This window comes from Gracilinanus agilis, chromosome 4, assembly GCF_016433145.1.
Source record: "Gracilinanus agilis isolate LMUSP501 chromosome 4, AgileGrace, whole genome shotgun sequence".
NCBI lineage: Eukaryota > Metazoa > Chordata > Mammalia > Didelphimorphia > Didelphidae > Gracilinanus > Gracilinanus agilis.
Window position 1 is genome coordinate 328,541,810 of NC_058133.1, and position 13,161 is coordinate 328,554,970.

Sequence of the window (13,161 nt, forward strand, 5' to 3'; positions counted from 1 at the left end):
TAGATTTTGGGGGCCTATGAACTTGGATGGGGTAGCTGCTTACCACAATGGATTGAATGCCAGATAGAAAGTCAGGAAGACTCATCTTCCTGTGTTCAAATCTGGCCTCAGAGACTTTCTAGCTGTGTGACCCTGGGCAAGTCACTTAACCTTGTCTGTTTCAGTTTCCTCACTTGAAAAATGAGCTAGAGAAGGAAATGGCAAACCACTCTAGCATCTTTGCCAAGAAAATCTTAAATGATAGTCACAAAGAGTTAGACACTGCTGAAACAACTAAACAATGAACTTGGATGGGGGGATGAGGGGAATTGCATCTTTATTTTTATTATTCTTTAAATGAAATTTAGCATTTCCTTTGATTATTTAAAAATACAATTCTGAGAAGAGATCCATAGGTTTCACCAGACTGCCAAAAGGGGCCATGTCACACAAAAGATTAAGAACCCCTGCTGTAGAATAAAAGTGGGGTTCCCATTATGATCCACTACTATATTATTATTATTATTATTATCATTAAATAGATTAAATTCTTTCCTTCTCAAAAATTTGGTGGCATCAATTTAAATCAATAACCTTTATGTAATGGGTTTGCACTCCAGACTTTGAATCTAGGAATCTGTCACATCATTGGCACCTGAGGTTTTTATAGTACTCATAATCATTATGTCTCATTTTGGCCCTTACTCATATGTTCCTTTGCCTTATTCTTTGACTATATCATGGATATTTGTCATATCATATCAACAAAATTGCAAGCTCTAAAAGGGACAGATCTGCGTCAGCAATTTCACTATCTCCATGTGGCATTAGGACAAAGTAAACAACCAATAAATACTTATGGAATTCAATTGCCGAAGCAACTAGGGTATATTCCCACCTCTCTGCTGGCAACAGAAATGTAAAAAAATAAATAAAATCCTGTCCCTTCCCTCAAGGTACTTATACTCTAGCTAGGAAAATATAACAAATATACCAGACACAACTAGAGAATAATGAAAGACAACCTAGAATCACTTGTGAGGTTATGTGGTATAATCTGTAAGTGGTATTGAAAGAAGGAAAAGATCATTGTGGTCTAGAGTAATCAGAGGAGAAGTGAAGGGTTCAGATTTGCAGAATAACTGGGATTGTATATTCTGGCCTAGCTATGCACCAGTTGGCAGAAGAATTGATGACCTATTAATCCTTGTCCTTTATCATATCAAAAACTCTTTCTCCCTAAGCCTTTTCCCCACCTAGCTTTTCTATTACAGTTGATGGCACTATCATCCTCCCAGTCCCCAAAGCTCACAACCTAGTCATCCTTGATTCCTCATTATCTCTCATTCTCCATATTCCATCTGTTGCCAAGACCTGGCAATTTTATCTTTCCCACATTTCTCAAAAACCTTCCCTATTACTCTAAAGAACACCATCATCCTCCAAGTCTGTCAGGCTTGCAACCTAGGTGTCATTTTGGGTTCCTCACCATCTTTTATCCCTCATATCCAAGCTGTTGCCAAGGACTGTTGATTTCTCCTTTACAACATCTACTGAATATGCCTCCTTCTCCCCTCTGACACTGCTGCCACTCTAGTACAAGTCCCATCATCTTGTGCCTTGCTTACTATACATGTCGGTGGCTCTGCCTGCATCAAATTTCTCTCCACTCTAATTCTTCCTCCATTCTGCCACTAAAGTGATTTTCCTAAAGTATAGGTGGAAACATGTCATTTACACACACACACACACACACACACACACACACACACACACATTCAATAAACTCTGGTGGCTGCTGATCACCTCAAAGATCAAATCCAAAATCCTCTGTTTGATGTTCAAAGCCCTTCATAATCTTGCACACCCTGCTCCCCCATTTTCTAATCTTTTTTTAACCCTTAACTTCTGTCTTAGAATCAATACTGTGTATCAGTTCGAAGGCAAAAGAGCAGTAAGGGGGATAAGTGACTTGCCCAGCATCCTAGAGCTAGGAAGTGTCTGGGGTCAGATTTGAACCTAGGAACTCCCATCTCCAAATCTGGCACTCTAGAGATCCATTGAGTCACCTAGCTGCCCACTTGCTTGTCTGTTTATATCTTATTCCCTACCATATATAGTTTGATCCAGTGACACCTGATCTTGTGGTTATTTCATAAATAAAACACTCTTTCTCTCTGCTCTGGGCATTTTCTCTGGCTGTTCCCCATACCTACAACACTCTCCTTCCTCTGCTCCAATTACTTCCTTTAAGTACCAACTAAAATCCCACCTTGTACAGGAAAGCCTTCTTAAATCTAGTGCCTTCCCCTAGTTCAGGGGTCGGCAACCTTTTCGGCCGTGAGAGACATAAACACCACATTTTTAAAAATGTAATTTCGTGAGAGCTGTACAGTGCTCACAGTGCACGCTCCTGTAACAGCACCTGAAAAAAAATTGACTTTATGGCTTCTGCAGAAAGCCATATCGGGCCCTCAAAAGAGCCAGATATGGCTGGAGAGCCATATGTTGCTGACCCCTGCCCTGGTTAATTATTTCCTATTCATCCTCTACACAGCTTGCTTGTACATGTTTGTTTGCTTATTGTCTCCTCCTTTAGACTCTGAGCTCCTCAAAGTCAAAGACTGCCTTTTGCTTCTCTTTTCTGCTTTTCGTGTCCCCCGCTCACAGCACACTGCTAATAAATGCTTATTAACTAACTCATCTGCCATTGTAGTTTACCATGTGTTCATTTCTCTGGAGTTGCTTGCCCCCAAGCTGTTCTGGGGAAAGTTGATATTTAGAGAGTAGCCACTTAAATAAGTGGTTTTGGACTTGAATTCTAAAAATTACTCCAGAAAGCATCTGGGTAGCTCAGTGAATTGAGAGCCAGGCCAATAGATAGGAGGTCCTAGGTTCAAACCTGGCCCCTGACACTTCCCAGCTGTGTGACCCTGGGCACGTCACTTAATTTCCATTGTCTAGCCCTTACCACTCTTCTGCCTTGGAACCAATACACAGTATTGATTCTAAGATGGAAGGTAAAGTTTTAAATAAATAAATAAATATTTCTCCAGCAAGAGGGTGAGTAAAAATATTATTCAATGTAAAAACATCATCCCAAAATAGAATGAATCATTTATTTCTACATGGAAAAGGAAATTATTTTAAAATTTATTTCAATAAATTAATTTAATATTTTTTAAACTATCATAGATTATACAGAATATAGTACTTTATAATTCTTGGTATAGTGCAGCAATGGGCCTGTGGGCCAGATGCAGGGGTGTAGTTTGCCCATTGCTGGAGCTAACCCATTAGCCATTGTCAATTGGGTGGCTGATATTATGGTCTCATTGGACTACAAATGATTTCTGCAAGGTCACCAATTAGTTCACATTTCAATCACCCAAAATTGCTCCCTGGTTGGTGCTCCAAAGAGCAAAGCCCAATCAAACAATAGAGTAGGCTTTCTTTCCAGGTTCTCCCTCTCCAGTACCAATCCTTTCCTCATCAAAAGCCCATCTGTTATTACTGCCATAATTGCAACCTATGCCCTTACCTCTGTGTTTGTTGCCCTTTCAGGACTTTTCAGTGTTTACGTGGCCAATGTTAGAAGAAAGAAGACACAATACTATTAGATAGGGAGCCAGGGACCTCCAGTACAAGCCAGATTTGATGAGCTCAAACTGCATATAGACCAGGGTACCCATTATGCCAGTGATTCCCAAAGTGGGTGCCACCACCCCCTGGTGGGTGCTGCAAGCAATCCAGGAGGGCAGTGATGGCCACAGGTACATTTATCTTTCCTATTAATTGCTATTAAAATTTTTTAAAAAATAATTTCCAGAGGGTTAAGTAATATTTTTTCTGGAAAGGGGGCAGTAGGCCAAAAAAGTTTGGGAACCACTGCATTATGCTGAAGGTAGAGAGGAACCCTTCCTTCACCCCCTAACTGGATTAATATCTTGTCTTCTTGCAAGTGGCCTCCGAGATACACCCACCAAGCATAAGCTGCTGCTTCATCAATCCATTTTTCCAGCCCAGCAACCAATGCTAGGGGGACCCAAGGGGAGAGATCTCAATGAAGTGATTAGTCATAAATAGTTAGAAGTAGACAGATGATATCTATGCACTCCCTAAGGTGTGCGTTGGGGGTTGGGAGCAGGGGGAAGAGATGGGTTGGGAGAGGGAGAAGTCTGTTCCTTTGAGATGAAGAGATAAGATGAAAGCAATGATGGTACATGTGGAACATGGCACCAGGATAGTGAAGATGTCAATTTGAATAAAGCACAGGACTGGTTCTAGGAAGCTGTGGGAAAGAAATATGCTTGGATAAGTAAGACAGTCAAGGGAATGATATAATGAAAATGGTGTTGAAAGGAGATTGCTTTGACAGAAATTTGTGACTTTCAAAAATAGAGAGTTGAGCCAGTAGGTTCTTATGGGCTCCTGAGGGCTCTAGTAATAGTTTGCCAACTTGACACTTTCCATCCAGGGGGAAGGAAGAGGCAGACATAGCCTAAAGAGGAAACATTACAAAGAAAAAATAAACAGTACTTGGTTACTGATTATGGTCAACCCAAACACTTGGTGTTGTCCACCAACCAGGGAGTAATTTTGCAGCAATTTAAAATCATATTTAGTTGATCTGACACAGGGGTTCTTAATTATTTTGGGTGATGTAGATCCTTTCCATAGTCTAGTGCAGGGGTCAGCAACATATGGCTCTCGAGCTATATCTGGCTCTTTTGAGGGCCAGATATGGCTCTTTCTGCAGGAGCCATAAAGTCAATTTTTTTCAGGCACTGTTACAGGAGCGCGCACTGTGAGCACTGTACAGCTCTCATGAAATTACATTTTTAAAAATGTGGCATTTATGGCTCTCACGGCCAAAAAAGTTGCCAACCCCTGGTCTAGTGAAACCCTTTTACCCCTTTAGGGAATAACATTTTTAAATGTGTAAAATGAAAGATATAGAATGAAAAAGGAAGCCAATCATATTGAAATACAGTTTTCAAAATATTTTTTTAAAAACTTTTTTAAAAAAAGCTCACAAATCCCAGATCAGGATTCCCTGAATTCAGTAGATTTCTAAGGCACTTGTCTCTCTTGACAACTCAGGGACCTATACAAAGTGCTTTACAGCAAATGAAACCACATAAAGATCAGACATTAAACAGTTGAACAAAGAGAACAAACTTAATACAGAAAAAGAAAAGGAGAAGGGGAAATCAGGTATGAACATTATGATAGATGAGGTTGCTATCTTCCAAGATTTATCATCCTCTCAATGGGATTTAGCTTGCATAAATCTGGGAAATATGGCTTCACTTTTTGTGTGTCATGGACTCTTCTGGCAATCTGGTGAAGCTTTCACAACTTTTCTCAGAATCATGTTTTTAAATGTATAAAATAAAATATAGGATGTCCAAAAAAGTCTTAGTACAGATTTAAAGTATTGAAGCTTATTAGCTTAAAGAGAATCTTAACCTGTGGTTCATAAACTTGTTTTTAAATATATTGACTAGTGAATTTAAATTATGAAAGCTTAAAACTGCACTGAGACTTCTAGAACATCTTTGTACATAGAATTTGGAGCAGCTAGGTAGAGCAATAGATAAAACTCAGCCTAGAATCAGGAAGACCTGAGTTCAGATTTGACCTCAGACACTTACTAGCCCAATTACTCTGGGCAAGTTACATTGCCTCAGTTTGCTCATCGGTGAAATGAGCTGCAGATGGAACACTACTCTGATATTTTTGCCAAGAAAACTCTGGAACAAAGAAGAGTCAGACAAGACTGAACAACAACAAAAATGAATAAGACTTCAGGGGATAGGTAGCAGGCTTAGTAGAGAGAGAGCCAGGCCTGGAGCTAAGAGGTTCTGGGTTCAGATCTGGTCTGAGACACTTTCAAGCTGTGTGATCGTGAACCAGTCATTTAACCCCCATTGCCCATCCCTTACTGCCTTTTGCCTTGGAATAGATTCATAGTATTGATTCTAAGACAGAAAGTAAGGGTTTAAAAAAATCATAGAATTTCAAAGAAAACCAATTACACTAAGAACAGTTATTTTTAAAAATATTTTTATAAGTTTATGAACCCTAAGGTGGGAGCCTCTGCCTAGAGCACCCTCACACTCTCATTTGTAAGTTCTCAAGCTCAAGCCACTGAACAATTGAATAACAATGATTCTACTTCATTCTTTGTGGCCTTGCTTTCAACAATCCACTTATCTTCTCCACTTTTAGGGGAGCCTGGACTAACTCTAAGGTTCAATGACTCTTGCCTGGGTAATGTGAATGAGAGTTAGAATAATGTATTCCTTCTAACACCCTTGAGTTTATGCCATTTCATACAGAGTTTTCAGTGTTGCATAGCAAGGTTCAGACAACCAAAAATGAGCAAAAATTTCCCTTCCTTCTTTGTAGAAGTGGAGAACTATGGTCAGCACTTTTGATGTGTTCACTGGTTTCACTGAACAGTTTCTTTTTCTTCTTTTGTTATGAAGGATCGCTTGCAAGGTTTTTGTTTATCCTTCATTTTTGAAGAGGACCAATAACATCATGGGGTTGTAAGAATTAAAAAGGGTTTGGGTCAAATTAAGAGTTATAAAAGTTGTTGTGGTCACCATTTATAAAAATTAATTCTTAAGTCACGAGGCTTTTAGTAGTTTTAGTAGCTTTGTTACAGCAAAAGTAGAGATAGTAAAAGGGGAAATATAGGAAGGAGGTAGAAAATAGTACCTAGCTAAATACCCTAAGACTGGATCAAAGAGCCTCCCACCAAAGACAGGAGAAGAGCCAAAAGGCCAGTGTCTCCAGCCAGGATCTCCTCAACCCAAGCAAGTCACCAAAGCTGAACTCCTAGAGCCACCAACACACAATCTCCAACACAGAAGCACTCCTACAAAGTCCAACACAGAGACACCAACACAGCAGAATCCTTCTTTCAGCAAGAGCCACCAACACAGCAGAATGAATCAGAATGCCCTAGGCTGGCTGTTATAAACAGTTTTCTCCACGTCACTGCCTATCTCTCTGGTTTCTGCTTCCTTTCACTGTGGGCTGGTCTATCACATCTCAGGAATCAATCATAGTTTCTTAATTTGCCTAGCACTGGAGGGGGGGTGGGGCAGTGCTTATGATCTTTTAGGGTATGAACTTCCTTTTTTAGTAAAAGGTTCTTAATAACTAAGTGTTAATGACTAAATGTGAAAGGCGGGAGACTGTAGGTTCTTGATTGATTAACTTAAAATAGACAAAGATGGTGATGTCTTGACCTGCAAGTGAAATGGATTTAAGCTAGGCAGAGCTGCACAAAATTGTCAGTCTCAATTTCTACTAGAGTCAGAGAAATTCAGCAATGAGACAAAAGTCAGGACAACTGGCCATAGCCCAGGATACAGTGGAAGTGCAGGATACAGCACCTATTTCAGCTACCTTCATGATTGCTAGGTAGGGAATGTGGGAAAACCATATTCAGAAATGAAGGTGATATTTTTAAATTTTTTCAATTTTTTAAAATCAATAAAAGATTCTTAAATGGGCTGAACAAATTGTGATACATGAATGTAACATAATTTTGCTGTGCTATAAGAAGTGATGGATATGATGAATTACAAAGAAACACGGAGTGACATATATGAACTGACCTAAAAGGAAGTAAGGCCAGTAAAAAGCAATAATTACCAGAATATGAATGGAAAAAAACAAGAACAACAACAAAACAATCAAAACTGGATCCTGGGAAATTATAATAAACTAGTTTGTTCTCAAAAAGGATTCAAGAAGACACCTTCCCATACTTCTTTGTGGAAGTGGAGTGGTATAGATGTGGAACACTACATATGTCAGACTTTTTCAATATATTGGTGAGTTTTGCTGAAATTTTTTTCTCTCTTTATTCTTTGTTAAAAGAATTGGCTCTTACAAGGAGACAGGAAGGGAAGAGAGATAAATTGGAAAATGTGATGTTAAAAAAAAATATAGGTAAAAAAAAATTTTTTTAATGCAGACAAGAACAGGAAGATCAGTTGGCTTCCACATAGTCCGTATGGACTTGAGGTCACCCAGAACTGTTGTTTTGTTTTGTCATTTCAGTCATATCTAACTCCTTGTTACTCCATTTGGGGGTTTACTTGACAAAGATATTGTAGTACTTTGCCATTTCCTTCTTCAGCTCTATTTCACAGATAAGGAAATTGAGGCAAACAGGATTAACTGAATTACCCAGAGTCAGATTTGAACTCAGGAAAATAAGTCTTTCAGACTTCAGGTGCAGCACTCTATCCACTGCACCACCTAGCTGCCCCATCCCAGAATTATTGCCATACTATGGCCGAACAATTTATGCTTATATGTTAAGAAACAAAAGTACTTTATACCTGTCTGTATAGTACTTTACAGATTTTATAGGGATGGAAACTGGTAACCAATGCAGGCAAGACACTTTTTCTGCAAGGTACAATCTTATAGAATCGTCTAGAGAATTGAGAGTATAAGTGACTTGGGCAGGGTCATACAGTTAATGAATTAGAGGCAAGACTTGAATGTTGATCTTCCTGGTTTGAAGCCAGCTCTCTATTTTTATGCCACTCACAGTTTTCATTGCATTTTCAAATTCATTCTTCCATTCGATTAATCCAACATGCTGAACACTTGACTTTGAAGTGTCATGCTTTGGATCAATTCATAATTATCTGGGAAAAACAGAATAGGTGAATTTCAAAATCATTTAAGCTCTTGTTACACACAAAGCACTATGGATACAAATATTACTATTATGCTTGCTAGTAGAGTATAAGCTCCATGAAGGCAGGGATTTTATCTTAAGAAACTCCCCCCTCCCACCCCCAGTTTCTTCCAGCACTTGTAATGATTTTTTACATTTTTTAAATGGTCTAGTTTAATAGATAATTTCAGCATTTTAAGAAACTTGCTGGCAGAAAAGTTTCTTTCACTTCAATTCAAGCACTTCTGCAAATGAGCAATTCACTTGGGGGTTTTTATTTGTTTGTTTGTTGTTTTATGCCCTTACCTTCAGTTTTAGAATCAATACTAAATATTTGGCTCAAGGAAGAGCAATAAGCCCTAGAAAATTGGGAATGGGGAAGGCAAGTGATTTGTCCAGGGTCACATTGCTAGGAAGTATCTGAGATTTGAACCCAGAACCTCTCATCTCCAAGTCTGGCTCTCAATTCAGAGAGCCACCTACCTACCCCAAGCAATTCATTTTTAATTTATAGTCTTAGAGGATTACCTAGTATACTGAGAAGTTTTTTTACTTAATCATAGCATGGATCAAAGGCAGAATTTGAATGCAAGCCTTTCTGACTCCACCATCCAGGATGCTCAGCACATAGCACAGAATGTAACACATGTTTATAGAATTAAGAATGAAACATTCTTGTAAAAAATTTATGCTGCCTGAGAAGTACCAATTTCTGACTCTAGAAGCTACAGCAGAAAAACTTTGTCCTTCTCCCATAGAAACTCTCTTATTTTAAAATGTTCTGAATCTTTAATCAGTCAATCACTCACTCAACAAACATTTATTAAGTCCTTATTATGTGCCAGGCACTGTGCTAAGTACTGAGAATATAACCCACATCACATGCAGATGAGAAAACTGGGACCTCAGAGAGAAGTGACTTCCTAAAAGTCACATAGGTACTGAGTGGCACAAGCAAGAAATTCTCAGAAAGAACAAGCAAATATATCCTTGGGAGAGTTGGATTGAGGGTGAAGCTCTGCCATAAGTTTGGTTGTGTGATCAAGCAAAGCACTTGGTTTCTCTGGATATTATTTTCCTGATCTGTAAAATGAAAGAGTTGGACTAGAGGATAACCAAATTTTCTATGACTTCTAACATTATATAACTCTGTTCATAACATAACCCTGTGAGGTCAATAGATCAAGTATTATGATCCTTTTGAGGAATTCCTCAACTCAGAGATCTTAAGACTGTGATGGCAAACCTTTTCGAGGGGTGGGTGATGTCCTCAGGCTCACATGGAGGGGGGTCGGGGAGGCTGTCACTGAGTCCCTCTGGCTTTCTAGTCAGGAACTCTGGTGAACTCTGTGCTGGGGTGACAGCACATGTGCCCAAAGAGAGGGCTCTGAGTATCCCTTCTAACACATGTGCCATAAGTTCACCACCATAGCCTTAAGATCTTCCTAAAGAGTAATTCCTCCCATCTTGGTCCATTTGACTGTAAGACAATTAATCAAGAGGCAAAGCTAGAAGATAAAAAGTTAATTAAAATCAACTGATGGACAGTTGCTAAATAAACAGCAACTCTCAGAGCAGGAGATACCACAGTTTTACCCACTCTTAGAGTGGTGGCATTCCAGGCTACAAAAGGAGCAAATTAGGTGAGGCTGCTCAGCCACTTTCCTTATTTGGGAAGTTAAGCGATAGGGACAAGGTATCAGGTGATTTAGGGGATAATGAGAAAACCTTAGAACTTCAGGAGTTACCAAAGATAGGGTTCATTGCAGTTGGATATTTTCTCTGTAGTTCATCCTATCAAGTATCCTGGGCAAGAAATCTCTAAGATAGGCCTCCTTCGAGATAGAAATCAGTAAGGCTTCTCTTGTTCTTGTCAGCCTAAGGGTATCTATTTACACAACTCCGAAAATTATAGCTCTCTTTTTTTGATTTCTAAGGTCACATTTTCTCAGGGGAATATATTTCCCCAGAACTCACCATCTAATCTCCTCCATAATCTCCATTTCATAGATGAGGAGACTAATGCTCAGAGTGACTTGTCTAAGGAATATGGCAATGTAGGAACTAGACTACAGAACTTCTGATTTCTAGTTCAATATCTTTCCCACTGGACACAGGATTACAGTGTGAGAGTTTGAGAGATGTGAGAAGGGTAAGTACAAAGGGAATGTAAACTCATTGAGGAAAGAGATTGATTATCCTACTTTTGTCCTTTGATTTCTAGCTCTAGCCCTGAAAATTAGCTTGAAAAAGTATTTGTAAGGCAGCTAGGTGGCTTGGTGGATTGAGAGCCAGGCCTAGAGACTAGTCCTGGGTTCAAATCTGGCCTCACTTTTTTTCTGTCTTTCTCTTGTTATTTATTTCTCTCAACCCCCATTGCCTAGCCCTTACTGCTCTTCTGACTTGGAATTAATATATAGTATTGACCACAAGACAGAATGTAAGGGTTTGAGAAAAAAAAGAAAAAAGAAAAAGAAAAAGTGCATGCTAGGGGCAGCTAGGTGACTCAGTAGATAAAGTGCCAGGCCTGGAGTACAGAGGTTCAAATCTAAGTACTTCCTAGTTGTGTGATCCTGGGCATATCACTTAATCTCAATTGCCTAGCCTAGTGATGGCGAACCTTTGGCACAAGTGCCAAAGATGGCATGCAGAGTACTCTCTGTGGGCACACAGTCACCCCCACCCATCCAGAGTTCCTTACTAGAAAGGTAGAGGGACTCAAGCAGAGCTGCTCCCCTTCCCCTCTCCACCATGCCTGAAAACATTTTTCCCATCCCCCATCCTCTGCCTGGCAGCCCAATGGGAGTGCATAACAGGGAAGGTGGGCAGCTCACAGGGGGCAGAGCTGAAGGGGAACAGAGCGCTCAGGCCACTCTCCTACCCCTCTCTACACTCACTGCGGACATTCCTCACTTCACCCAGTCCTCTGTCCAACAGCCCATTGGGAGTGCTCTCTCCCTTTCCTGTGTGAGATAAGGGGAGGGGGAGCACTCTGGCACTCAATGGGGGGGGGAGGGGCATGGCACTTGGTCTATGGAGTGGGTGAGGCAGGGCCCAGCATTTCATCTCTAAAAGGTTCACCATCACCGGCTTAACCCTTACCATTCTTCTGCTTTGAAACTGACTTTTATATCAATCCTAAAGCAGAAGAGAAGTTTGTTTGTTTTTTTAAAGTATGTGCTGAGGTGACCTTCCAATCGGGAAAACTGAGACCAAGTCCTGTCTTTGATTCTTGGTGGCTATATGACTCTAGGGAAGTCATTTAAGCTCTCAATGCTCTAAACAATTTTCTAAGACTACAAGATTCTGAAAAATATGCTGGTTTGCTTTGGTTATGAGAGAAACGTTCTTTGTAAAATGTTACATAAATATGAATTATTATTCTAATAAAGTCATTCAGCTCTTAAGGTTCCCTGACTCATCTCAAGACTTACCTCTTGGGGGCAGCTGGGTAACTCAGTGGAGTGAGAGTCAGGCCTAGAGACAGGAGGTCCTAGGTTCAAACCCGGCCTCAGCCACTTCCCAGCTGTGTGACCCTGGACAGGTCACTTGACCCCCATTGCCCACCCTTACCAATCTTCCACCTATGAGACAATACACCAAAGTACAAGGGTTTAAAAAAAAAAAAAAAAAAAAAGACTTAACTCTTACAAGAAACTTCCCTGACTATCCTAGTTAAAGCTGATGTCTTCCTTCTCTGAATTTCTATTGTCAAACAGAATCATAGTCTTACAACTCAGAGCGAGTGTGGTGAATAGAGAGAGCTGAACTTTTGCTGGACTATCCTTCCAGTCATGGTTTTACCACTTGCTACTGAGGACCTTGTTTTTTGGAACCCCCAAATTTACCTTTGTTCCTTGGGAACTTTCCTTCAGGGAACTCCCAGACTTAACCCTTGTCTTAAACTGAACAATAGTAGATAATGATTTCAGCCTAGATAGACTTTATAGATATAATCAAATATTAATTACTCTTTTATCTTAGAAGTTTCTCCCAATATATTTAGGCCTCTCCCAGGTAATCTAGCCCCTGACTAGAATCCTCTTTCCCTAGATTTCAGGTAAGCCAATCAATTGTTCTCTCTGTCCTTTATTCCTCAAAAAAGGCATATAAGACCCTAAGTTCTTCAGTTCATTGAAAAATCCCCTTTGGAGGTACATTTTCCAGGAGGTAGAGACAATGTTCCCAGAGTCCCAGAGTTTGTCTCTGTGTGGTATTTTGTGCAAGACTCTTTGTGGTGACCCTTATAGAGTTGTCTTCCTTGTTCCGATTAAAGACTTGTTCTTTCTAACTACTTTGGTGGTTCTGTGTTTTTCAGTGTTGACACTACCTTTGTGGAGTCTTGGTCCTTGAACAAGTTACTTGAACTCTCTTTACCCAAGTGTCATTTCTAAAATGAGAACCTCAAGGTCTTCTCTATTCTAAATCTACCCATACTTGAAACATCCCCTCAAAAAGCACCCTGA